Raw genomic sequence first — 11303 nt, forward strand, 5'->3', positions numbered from 1 at the left:
GGAATATAAAAGATCATTTACCCGCCCGATGTCCCCACTTATGGAAATCTATGGGTCAGAAATTCTTCCCTCAGTCTTGTATGGGGCAGAGCTTTGGGGTTATAGCAATCTGGACCGACTGATGTTGGCCCAAAACAGATTTACAAGAGGGGCGGTTGGTCTTCCGAGGTCATCCCCACGTATCCCGCTCCTTTATGACCTTGGGCTCCAACCGGTGGAAGATCAAGCCAGATTTCGGCCCTTGGCCTTCTGGCGGAGGTTGTGGTCTACCCCAGAGCTATTATTATATGCGAAAGCATGCCTCGAGGTAAGGGACACCCTAGGATCCGATAAGATTGGTTGGTTTAAGGGTGTTAGAACCACCCTTTGTGCCATGGGTCTAGGTGCCCTTTGGCACAACCCAGACTCAGCTACTTTTCCTTCTAAAAAAGAGCTGAAACAACTATATTGGGAATGGGTGGTAGGCATAAGACACTCATCCCTTATCGGTAGTTCCCTTACAACAACATTTGTACATGTGAAAGATGCCACTGCAATTGAAAAGTACTGGGATGTTATTACAAAACCTATGGACCGTAAATTATATCACCAAGTTAGAGTGGGCTCAATACCATTAAGGTGTTTAACCTCAACCTGGGGCACTGGAGGCCCAGATAAATGCCCATTGTGTACTGAAATGCGGGAAAATGTGAGCCATTTGTTCTTTGTCTGTCCATTATATGCTGCCCCAAGGCAGAAGTGGTTGGTACCCCTATGCAAAAGTCTGGGCACACAATCGGCCGAGACTGCTTGTAGGATCCTTAAAACTGATCTTTCACCTACTATAGTAATAGGGGTGGCCAAATTCCTGGGGTGGGCATGGATAATTCGTTCTGAACTACTAAAACAGCTACATGTTTTAGATAAGTAAATTATCTTGAACTTTAGTACTGAGTTTATAAAGTAATGTACTTCTTTTTTTTAATATGTTAAAATATTTAACAAATGAAGCATTAGATAGATTTAATACGTTCTTAGTAGCTTTTATGAAATATTGTATTTATTGTTATAATCGTTAGCACTGATAATTTTATAAGTATTATGACGTGTAGCATGTCTTTTATGATGAAATATCGAATAAAGACTTCATTGACTTGACTTGACTTGAAAATAATTGCATATTTTGATTTTTGTATGTTGTCCCTACACCATGTAATGTATCCATGATAATCTTCTTTCCTAAAATGGGCAAAGGTCCTAGATTGGTGACATCATATGGACCTATCACTCTATCCAATACAGACACCAAGCTGTAGGACTGAAAAGTAGCCCTGAGCTCAGGGGAGCATCATTTTAGCACAAGACAGAAACACTATCACATGTTGACAGAATAGCCTCGTTTAGACATTCGGCTGTGATACTTGTGGATGCTGAAAAGGTGTTTGATTGTGTGAACTGGTGGTTTCTGTAGGACTTCTCTTCGAAGATGGCAGCTAAGTCTGTCAATTGGCAATTTTTTCCAGGAGTATTCAGGGCTGCCACTCTCCCCTTCTTTGTATGCTTTTAATAAGAGAGATTCCCTTCCCTTACCCAAAGGAGCAGACATTCCCCCATTATCAAAACCAAATGCTGGGGCAATGCTTCCACTTTATATACAACGGCGCCAGGCATCAGCTCCCCCATCCATGCAACGTCTGGCACTGAAGTTTTGTGCCTTGTAAATGTTGCTAAATCATGGGAATATGACGTTTGAGGATCCCTGATGGTCAAACAGGCTGAGTACTTGACTACCACTCGCGTGTTCATATGGTGCATTGTTCTGCTCTTTCTAGAGTTTACTCTTTAAGAAATGTTTCCCAACATTTTTATAAATGTGAGAATCTTCCAGTGACATTTGTAGGTCCTAGTCATTTATTTAAAATAGTTTTTTTTACCCAAATGTTTGCATGTGTCTTGTTTTTCCCAAGTAGGTTCTGATAAACTTCTTCACCTGCCTGGATGCAAACCCTGGCAGACAATTCATTTTCCTAAACTACCTTTAGATCTGGGTGGGTGGACTCAACCCAGAATGCGGCTTTGTTAGTTGGATACTGTAGGAAACCGAGAATGTGCCTCATACCGAACGCCCCATTTTTATCAGTGATTTTGGTAAAGAAAAGATGTTTCATCCATTAGAACTTGAGGTGGATAAGTATTGGTGACCATTTCAATTTAAAGTTGTGTTTGTTTAATTTCTTTCACAGTGTGGAGCTCAACCCGTCTCCCTAATGTTCTTAATGTAACTTATTGCCAGACATGGAAAAACCTCCATTGCAATATGTTTGCACTCCAATCAGGCTTGTGGATTCAAGTCCTTAAAGAAAGTTGTTGAGCAATTTCTGATTCCCTGATCCTGATCTACAGGTTTCTGCAAATGAGTCATTTTTTTCTAGCACAGAATAGTGACTTATTGCTAATTCAAACTCATCCTTAAAGGTCGATGTTTATGGCAACTGCATCTCCCAAGATCTGAGTTTTACGTATTTTTTATACCTAATTTGCCAATGACACACTGCAGCAGGTGGACACATTACTTACATGATTGGAGGCTGTAATAATTGGTCCTTTTTTCGTTGGTCATCGGTTAAAATCCATAGTATCTCAACAGCTAGAAATATAAGTCTCAACAGTACCGGACCATGTATGGGCTTTGCTATTCCCTTGAAATTGCCTCCACTAGGTTGGTGGAGGAAATTGTTGTCTGTGATGAGATCCCACGAGGCAGCTTTGTTGCATATGTTTGGGCTATGCCAACAACATGACATGACTTGACATAACATCTTTAAGACAGTGTGTGGTTGGATTGAGTTGGACTTGTGAAGAGATACCAAGACTGTACTCTTCGGGGCAATAATGAGTCTTTTGATAGTTTGCTGTATTTTACTATGTTGATAGCTAGACTCTCGAAAACTAGAATTAGAAACCCTGCATTGATTAAAGGCAGTTGAATTGTGGTAAGAAATGCCCAGTGCCCTACACATCATCAGCTGGTTCTTAATCATAGAAGATTTGACAGGTTGGGTCTTAATTCAATCGGGTGAAGTTCCATTCGGGTGAGGGTGTGGAGGACCACCACGCACCGCAGTCACATGGCTATCACACTCATGTATTTTTGTAATTTTTTTGTTTTATCATCTGTGAAATATCATCATCTCAATAAAAAATAAAAAATAATAAGTAAAGTTTATTTAGTGCTTCTTACTCTACTTTTGTTTCCAAGCACTGTTAAAAACACCACTTACTTTCACCCAATTTAGGCCCTGGTTATGAGTTGCTTAGTCTAGGCATATCCGAGATAGAATAACAGTTTCTGGCCAGAATTTCTGACTCCCTACCATGCAATTCCAAGTTTGGATGGCATGAATGGGGAATAACATGTGGCTCTAGAATTGCCAGGCCCTTTAGGCGCATGAGTGTTCGTGATTCCAGTTACGTTTCTGTACATAGATTCTCTCTGTTTTTTTGCAGGCGGAAACTGAGCAGAAACAAAAGTGGAGTCAAACTGAGAATCATGTGGGTCGGTATCTCTCACGGACATTGAGATGTCACTCCACCCTATCCCAAAAGAGGCCATTAGGGACTTTAAATAGTTGTATTTCACATCAAGAGAGTGCAGCTTGTTAATAGACTGAGTTTGATCAAATGCACAAAAGAGCTGCTATACTAGCCAACCAAAAGCTAAGGATTATCCTGCCTTGACCAGACCAGCAATTACATTCTTTAAACCACAGTGGTTGCAAAGCACAATACTGCAACCCCTAACTGCCCCCAAATAACACCTAAAGTTCCCAAGTCTTAATCTCCTGTGACACAAACACCAGCCTCCAGCCCTGTAAATATGACTGGACATTGCAGGACATTAAATGTAGGCTGGCTCCATGCTGACACCACAGTACATGTAAATGCCCCTCTTCATTCTGAAATAAACCAGGCGTAAAAAATGCCTAAAATAATGTTTGGAGCATGAAAAAAGCTTTTCAAAATACATCATAAGCAACCTCCTTTCATAAATGACTTGTCTTTTAAAAGTCAAGCAGCAGTGCTTCCACAAGGATTTTATGGCACAGACCGGGGAAGCAGAAAAAGGTGGAATGAACTCTCTGAAGAACAATTAAAGTTAATTGAAGGCTGGGAAAGTATTGCCGTGCTGATTACAACTCAACTTTCTGACAGCTTTCTCATTGCGTGGACCCCGCCTTGAGAAGGCTGGCAGAAAACCAGTGCCAAGGACCCCCCTTTCTAGCACCGTCAGAATTCACACTGTCTGCTTTGCAGACAGTGCTCATTCCAAGGATTCTGTAGTGCTATGATATTGGGCTGCATTGGCATAAAACTCTACATCAGCCCAACCTGAGGCCTCTAGGTCATTACCTAAGAGACAGTCTACAGGTAAACTAGGTGATACCACCACCTGCTTAGGGCCAGTAACTCCACCCCAACTAAACTGAATTATAGCTAAGGGAAGAAACTTAGTGGAGTTATGGACATCAATAATTTTATACTGTTGTCCAATGATGTGTTGTTCAGGAGCCACTAGGTTTTCAGTCACCAAAGTGATACTGGCACCTGTGTCCCTGTAGGCCAAGGCCTCAACACCATTTATTGAAACTGTCTGCCTGTACATATCCATTGTAAGGGGACAAGCAGCCAGTGTGGCAAGGCCAATGCCACTAGGTGTGACAGAAACTGTCTTGGGACTGACTACCCCAGTTTCTACTATGGACCCATAAGTGAACCCAACTACACCCTTAACTTGACTGTTGCCAGCAGTCCCACCACTAGTACCACTACTGCTAGGGGCACTAGAGCTTGATGTATTAGTGGTGGTAGGCTCAGGGGGTTTACCTGGACAGGACTTATCCCTTGGCCTATGGCCTCTGTTTTTACACACAAAGCACCAAGGCTTTTTAAATTGTGTAGGTTGAGAAGAAGAGGAAGAATTAGTTTTATCCCCACCCCCTGAAGAGTGTTTAAGATTTGAAGTGGGATCTTTGGTTTTACCCTTATCCCCATGCTTATCTTGCGATTTTTCACCATCTTTCTTCTTGTTGTTCTCTTTGTCACCCCCTGTATGAACTTTTCTGTTCACCCTTGTTCTGACCCATTTGTCTGCCTTCTTTCCCAATTCTTGGGGAGAGGTCAGATCAGAGTCCACCAAGTACTGGTGCAACAAATCAGACACACAATTATTAAGAATATGCTCTCTCAAGATCAAGTTATACAGGCTGTCATAATCAGTAACTTTACTGCCATGTAACCACCCCTCCAAGGCCTTCACTGAATGGTCAATGAAATCAACCTAGTCTTGTGAAGACTCCTTTTTGGTCTCTCTGAACTTTATCCTGTATTGTTCAGTGGTTAAGCCATAATCATCCAGGAGTGCATTCTTAAGAACTTTGTAATCATTGGCTTCACTTTCTTTCACAGTAAGGAGCCTATCCCTACCTTTTCCACTAAATGATAGCCATAGGATAGCAGCCCACTGCCTTTGAGGGACATCCTGTACAGCACAGGCCCTCTCAAGTGCAGCAAACCACTTGTTAATGTCATCCCCCTCCTTATAAGGGGGAACTATCTTGTGCAGATTCCTGGAATCATGCTCTTTTGCAGGATGACTATGGGGAATACTGCTGCTGCCACCATGGGTTTCTAAACCCAACTTCTGTCTCTCCTTCTCTACTTCTAAAGTCTGTCTATCCAAATCCAGCTGTTGCTTCTTGAGCTTCAGTCTGGTTTGCTCCACTCTCAATCTATTGAGCTCCCTTTCTAACAATCTGTCATCAGGGTGGGTGGGAGGGACATGTCTTGAAACAGAAGTATGGTGAGAATGGACAGAAGGAGACCTGTCCCTTACAGAGGGCACCCTAACAGCTTGGTTAACAGAAACATCAGTTCTACTGTGGTGAGAATGAATGCTCTTGCTATGATGTGAGACAACACTATCTGTATGGTGACTCAACATCAGTACCAACTATGCTAGACTGTCTAGTAATGGGCAGGCTAGGAAGTTTCTTTCCTGAATCTTTTTCTAGGGGAGTTCCTGGATCAGATTGGGAACCATTAGCTGCCTTTTCAACAGATGGGGCCCTTCTGGCCTTATCTTGTTCTCTAAGCATGTTAAGCAATAATTCCAAGGAAGGATTCTTCCCTACACTCAAACCTTTCTCTATGCAGAGACTCCTTGCTCCTTTCCAGCTAAGGTGATCATATGCAAGTTTGGACAGATCAACATTTTGGCCTGTGCCAGACATTTTTAGAGAGAGGGAAAGTGATAGAAAAAGAGAAAAAAGTTTGTCAGAGCTTTTAGAAAGACAGGAAAAAAACTTTTTAAACTTTTTAAAACTTTTTAGAAAGTTAGAAGTACTTTTCAGCACTTAGAAAAGAGTGAACAGAGGAAATGCAAAACTTTTTGGTTATGTGTATATACACTGAACTTGTTTTGTATATTTTTCTCTTATGAAAAGTACAATGACAAGAGTGGTAAGTAGTCTCAAAGCACTTATCCCACCGCTGCACAACCAATGTAGGAGGCTGGACTGGCTTGTAGTGAGTACCAAGGGGTACTTGCACCTTGCACCAGGCCCAGTTATCCCTTAATAGTGTATAGGGTGTCTAGCAGCATAGGCTGATAGATAATGGTAGCTTAGCAGAGCAGCTTAGGCTGAACTAGGAGACGAGTGAAGCTCCTACAGTACCACTTAGTGTCATATGCACAATATCATAAGAAAACACAATACACAGATATACTAAAAATAAAGGTACTTTATTTTTATGAAAATATGCCAAAAGTATCTCAGTGAGTACCCTCAGTATGAGGATAGCAAATATACACAAGATATATGTACACAATACCAAAATATGCAGTAATAGTCTTAGAAAACAGTGCAAACAATGTATAGTTACAATAGGATGCAATGGAGACACATAGGGATAGGGGCAACACAAACCATATACTCCAAAAGTGGAATGCGAACCACGAATGGACCCCAAACCTATGTGACCTTGTAGAGGGTCGCTGGGACTATTAGAAAATAGTAAGGGTTAGAAAAATAGCCCACCCCGAGACCCTGAAAAGTGAGTGCAAAGTGCACTAAAGTTCCCCAAAGGACATAGAAGTCGTGATAGGGGAATTCTGCAGGAAAGACACAAACCAACAATGCAACAACTATGGATTTCCAGTCGAGGGTACCTGTGGAACAAGGGGACCAAGTCCAAAAGTCACAAGCAAGTCGGAGATGGGCAGATGCCCAGGAAATGCCAGCTGTGGGTGCAAAGGTGCTGCTACTGGACAGTAGAAGCGTAGGTTTCTGCAAGAACGACAAGGGCTAGAGACTTCCCCTTTGGAGGACGGATCCCTCACGCCGTGGAGAGTCGTGCATAAGTGTTTTCCCGCCGAAAGACCGCCAACAAGCCTTGCTAACTGCAAATCGTGGGGTAAAAGTTTTTTGGACGCTGCTGTGGCCCAGGAGGGACCAGGATGTCACAAATTGCGTCAGGGGACAGAGGGGATGTCGAGCAAGACAAAGAGCCCTCTCAGCAGCAGGTAGCTCCCGGAGAAGTGCCAGAAACAGGCACTATGAGGATGCGTGAAATGGTGCTCACCCGAAGTCGCACAAAGGAGTCCCACGTCACCGGAGAACAACTTAGGAGGTCGTGCAATGCAGGTTAGAGTGCCGTGGACCCAGGCTGGACTGTGCACAAAGGATTTCTGCCGGAAGTGCACGGAGGCCGGAGTAGCTGCAAAAGTCGCGGTTTCCAACAATGCAGTCTGGCGTGGGGAGGCAAGGACTTACCTCCACCAAACTTGGACTGAAGAGTCACTGGACTGTGGGAGTTACTTGGACAGAGTTGCTGGATTCAAGGGACCTCGCTCGTCGTGCTGAGAGGAGACCCAAGGTACCGGTGATGCAGTTCTTTGGTGCCTGCGGTTGCAGGGGGACGATTCCGTCGACCCACGGGAGATTTCTTCGGAGCTTCTAGTGCAGAGAGGAGTCAGACTACCCCCACAGCATGCACCACCAGGAAAACAGTCGAAAAGGCGTCAGGATCAGCGTTACAGAGTTGCAGTAGTCGTCTTTGCTACTATGTTGCAGTTTTGCAGGCTTCCAGCGCAGTCAGCAGTCGATTCCTTGGCAGAAGGTGAAGAGAGAGATGCAGAGGAACTCGGATGAGCTCTTGCATTCGTTATCTCAGGAATCCCAAGAGACAGAGACCCTAAATAGCCAGAAAAGAGGGTTTGGCTACCTAGGAGAGAAGATAGGCTAGCAACACCTGAAGGAGCCTATCAGGAGGAGTCTCTGACGTCACCTGATGGCACTGGCCACTCAGAGCAGTCCAGTGTGCCAGCAGCACCTCTGTTTCCAAGATGGCAGAGGTCTGGAGCACACTGGAGGAGCTCTGGGCACCTCCCAGGGGAGGTTCAGGTCAGGGGAGTGGTCACTCCCCTTTCCTTTGTCCAGTTTCGCGCCAGAGCAGGGCTAAGAGGTCCCTGAACCGGTGTAGACTGGCTTATGCAGAAATGGGCACCAAATGTGCCCATGAAAGCATTTCCAGAGGCTGGGGGAGGCTACTCCTCCCCTGCCTTCACACCATTTTCCAAAGGGAGAGGGTGTAACACCCTCTCTCAGAGGAAGTCCTTTGTTCTGCCATCCTGGGCCAGGCCTGGCTGGACCCCAGGAGGGCAGATGCCTGTCTGAGGGGTTGGCAGCAGCAGCAGCTGCAGTGAAACCCCGGGAAAGGCAGTTTGGCAGTACCAGGGTCTGTGCTACAGACCACTGGGATCATGGGATTGTGCCAACTATGCCAGGATGGTATAGAGGGGGCAATTCCATGATCATAGACATATTACATGGCCATATTCGGAGTTACCATTGTGAAGCTACATATAGGTAGTGACCTATATGTAGTGCACGCGTGTAATGGTGTCCCCGCACTCACAAAGTCCGGGGAATTGGCCCTGAACAATGTGGGGGCACCTTGGCTAGTGCCAGGGTGCCCTCACACTAAGTAACTTAGCACCCAACCTTTACCAGGTAAAGGTTAGACATATAGGTGACTTATAAGTTACTTAAGTGCAGTGTAAAATGGCTGTGAAATAACGTGGACGTTATTTCACTCAGGCTGCAGTGGCAGGCCTGTGTAAGAATTGTCAGAGCTCCCTATGGGTGGCAAAAGAAATGCTGCAGCCCATAGGGATCTCCTGGAACCCCAATATCCTGGGTACCTCAGTACCATATACTAGGGAATTATAAGGGTGTTCCAGTAAGCCAATGTAAATTGGTAAAATTGGTCACTAGCCTGTTAGTGACAATTTGGAAACAAATGAGAGAGCATAACCACTGAGGTTCTGGTTAGCAGAGCCTCAGTGAGACAGTTAGGCACCACACAGGGAACACATACATATAGGCCACAAACTTATGAGCACTGGGGTCCTGACTAGCAGGGTCCCAGTGACACATAACAAACATACTGAAAACATAGGGTTTTCACTATGAGCACTGGGCCCTGGCTAGCAGGATCCCAGTGAGACAGTGAAAACACCCTGACATACACTCACAAACAGGCCAAAAGTGGGGGTAACAAGGCTAGAAAGAGGCTACTTTCTCACAGCCAAGCCCAGTACCCTCGCTCTGTTCCCACCGGGCAGGCCGACGGGAACCACATACTACAACTTTCCTGCCGGTCAGCCTGGCGGGAGCTTTGTAATATACTCAGGGACGGTGGCATCCTCCCTGCGAGTTTGACGGTCCCACGGTGGGAATGCCCAACTCATAATAAGGCGCTTAGGGCCTGATTTAAGAAAAGTGGTGCTGCACCCAGTGCAGCGCCACTTTTCTTGCTCCTCTTAGCGCCCCCCTAATGCCACCATGTGTGCGCCATAGCTAAGATACGGCGCACCATGGCGGTAGTTAGGGAACAAGCATCAACATTTTTGATGCTAGTTCAGAGCTTTGCAGGATTAGTGTCATAAAGATTGACGCTAATCCTGCAAAGCCCCTTGAGGCCCATTGTAAACAATGGTGTGCCCCCTTTTAACGCTTGCTCTGAGCAGGCGATTGCACCTTTTTTTTGGCCCCCTTAACAGGGGAATGCCCCCTTTGCATACATTATGCCTGACGCAGGCATAATGTAGCACAAAGGGTTACAAAGTGGGACAATGCATGTATTGCGCCACTTTGTAAATTTGCCACATCAAATTTGGCCTCATTGGTGGTGGAAGTAGGCGCAAGGGGCTCTTAAATCTGCCTCTTAGTATTTTCCTTTGGGCCTATTAATCAGCATTTGAGTAACACTGCTAAGAGAAAGAACATTGGCATAGTGGGAGGTTTCTTTGAACCAACACTAACCTTTGGCACTGCTTATGCTCATAAAAATAACCTGACATGCACTCTCACACAAGTAGAAAAGGATTTCATAAATCAAGCAAGTGACATAAGAAAGGTAATGAAAACCAAAATAGAAGAGTGAATAGTTTTACAGGATTGGCAGAAAAATGCTACACATCTTCCAGGTGGTGATACACAAGGGCGATTAGCTTTACATTGGCAACATGTAGGGAAGCTATGTAAACATAGGCAACAGTCAAAGAATGATAATACATTTGTAGGGAATAGTGAATGCAGACATGTGTTTTTGTTTAAGAGTACTTGGACTTTTATGCTAAAAGGACAAGACCCAGCCGTACCAGGTGTATATTTCATTTGTGGAAGGAATGCCTATTACAAACTGCCTAAAGGCTGGTATGGTACATATTATTTAGGGGTAGTTTTTCTGAAAATCTGCCATGTGGAAAAATTTGACAATCCAATCTGGAAAGGGAAATCTAATTCCATGATGAACAGAGGAGCTAATGCAGCAGAGATTACAGGCGACATTTTGGTGCAGTGATTCCATCTGTTGGTGTTATTCTGAATGTCGTTAAGATAAGAAAATGATCAACTATTGTAGATAAGATGTCAATGGATTATGCTAGTACTATGCTTTTAGTGGACATGGAAATAGTTGCTATGAGATCAATGGTTTTGCAAAATCGTCTTGCATTAGATATTTTATTGGCGAACGAAGGCAGAGTTTGCAAGGTTTTACAGGCAGAACATTGTTGCATGAGGATACCTGATAACAGTAAGGAGATATAGTTGGAAGAAGATGACAAACCTGAAACATGACTTGAAAGATCTGAAAGAGACTAATGTCTAGGATTCTATAGGTTAAGGATTTTTGAATGTTGTATCTTGGTTTGGAGATTTAGGAAAAGGAATTGCGAGAATGATTCTGAAACCTTTATT

This window comes from Pleurodeles waltl, chromosome 4_2 (genome assembly GCF_031143425.1).
Source record: "Pleurodeles waltl isolate 20211129_DDA chromosome 4_2, aPleWal1.hap1.20221129, whole genome shotgun sequence".
Taxonomy (NCBI): Eukaryota; Metazoa; Chordata; class Amphibia; order Caudata; family Salamandridae; genus Pleurodeles; species Pleurodeles waltl.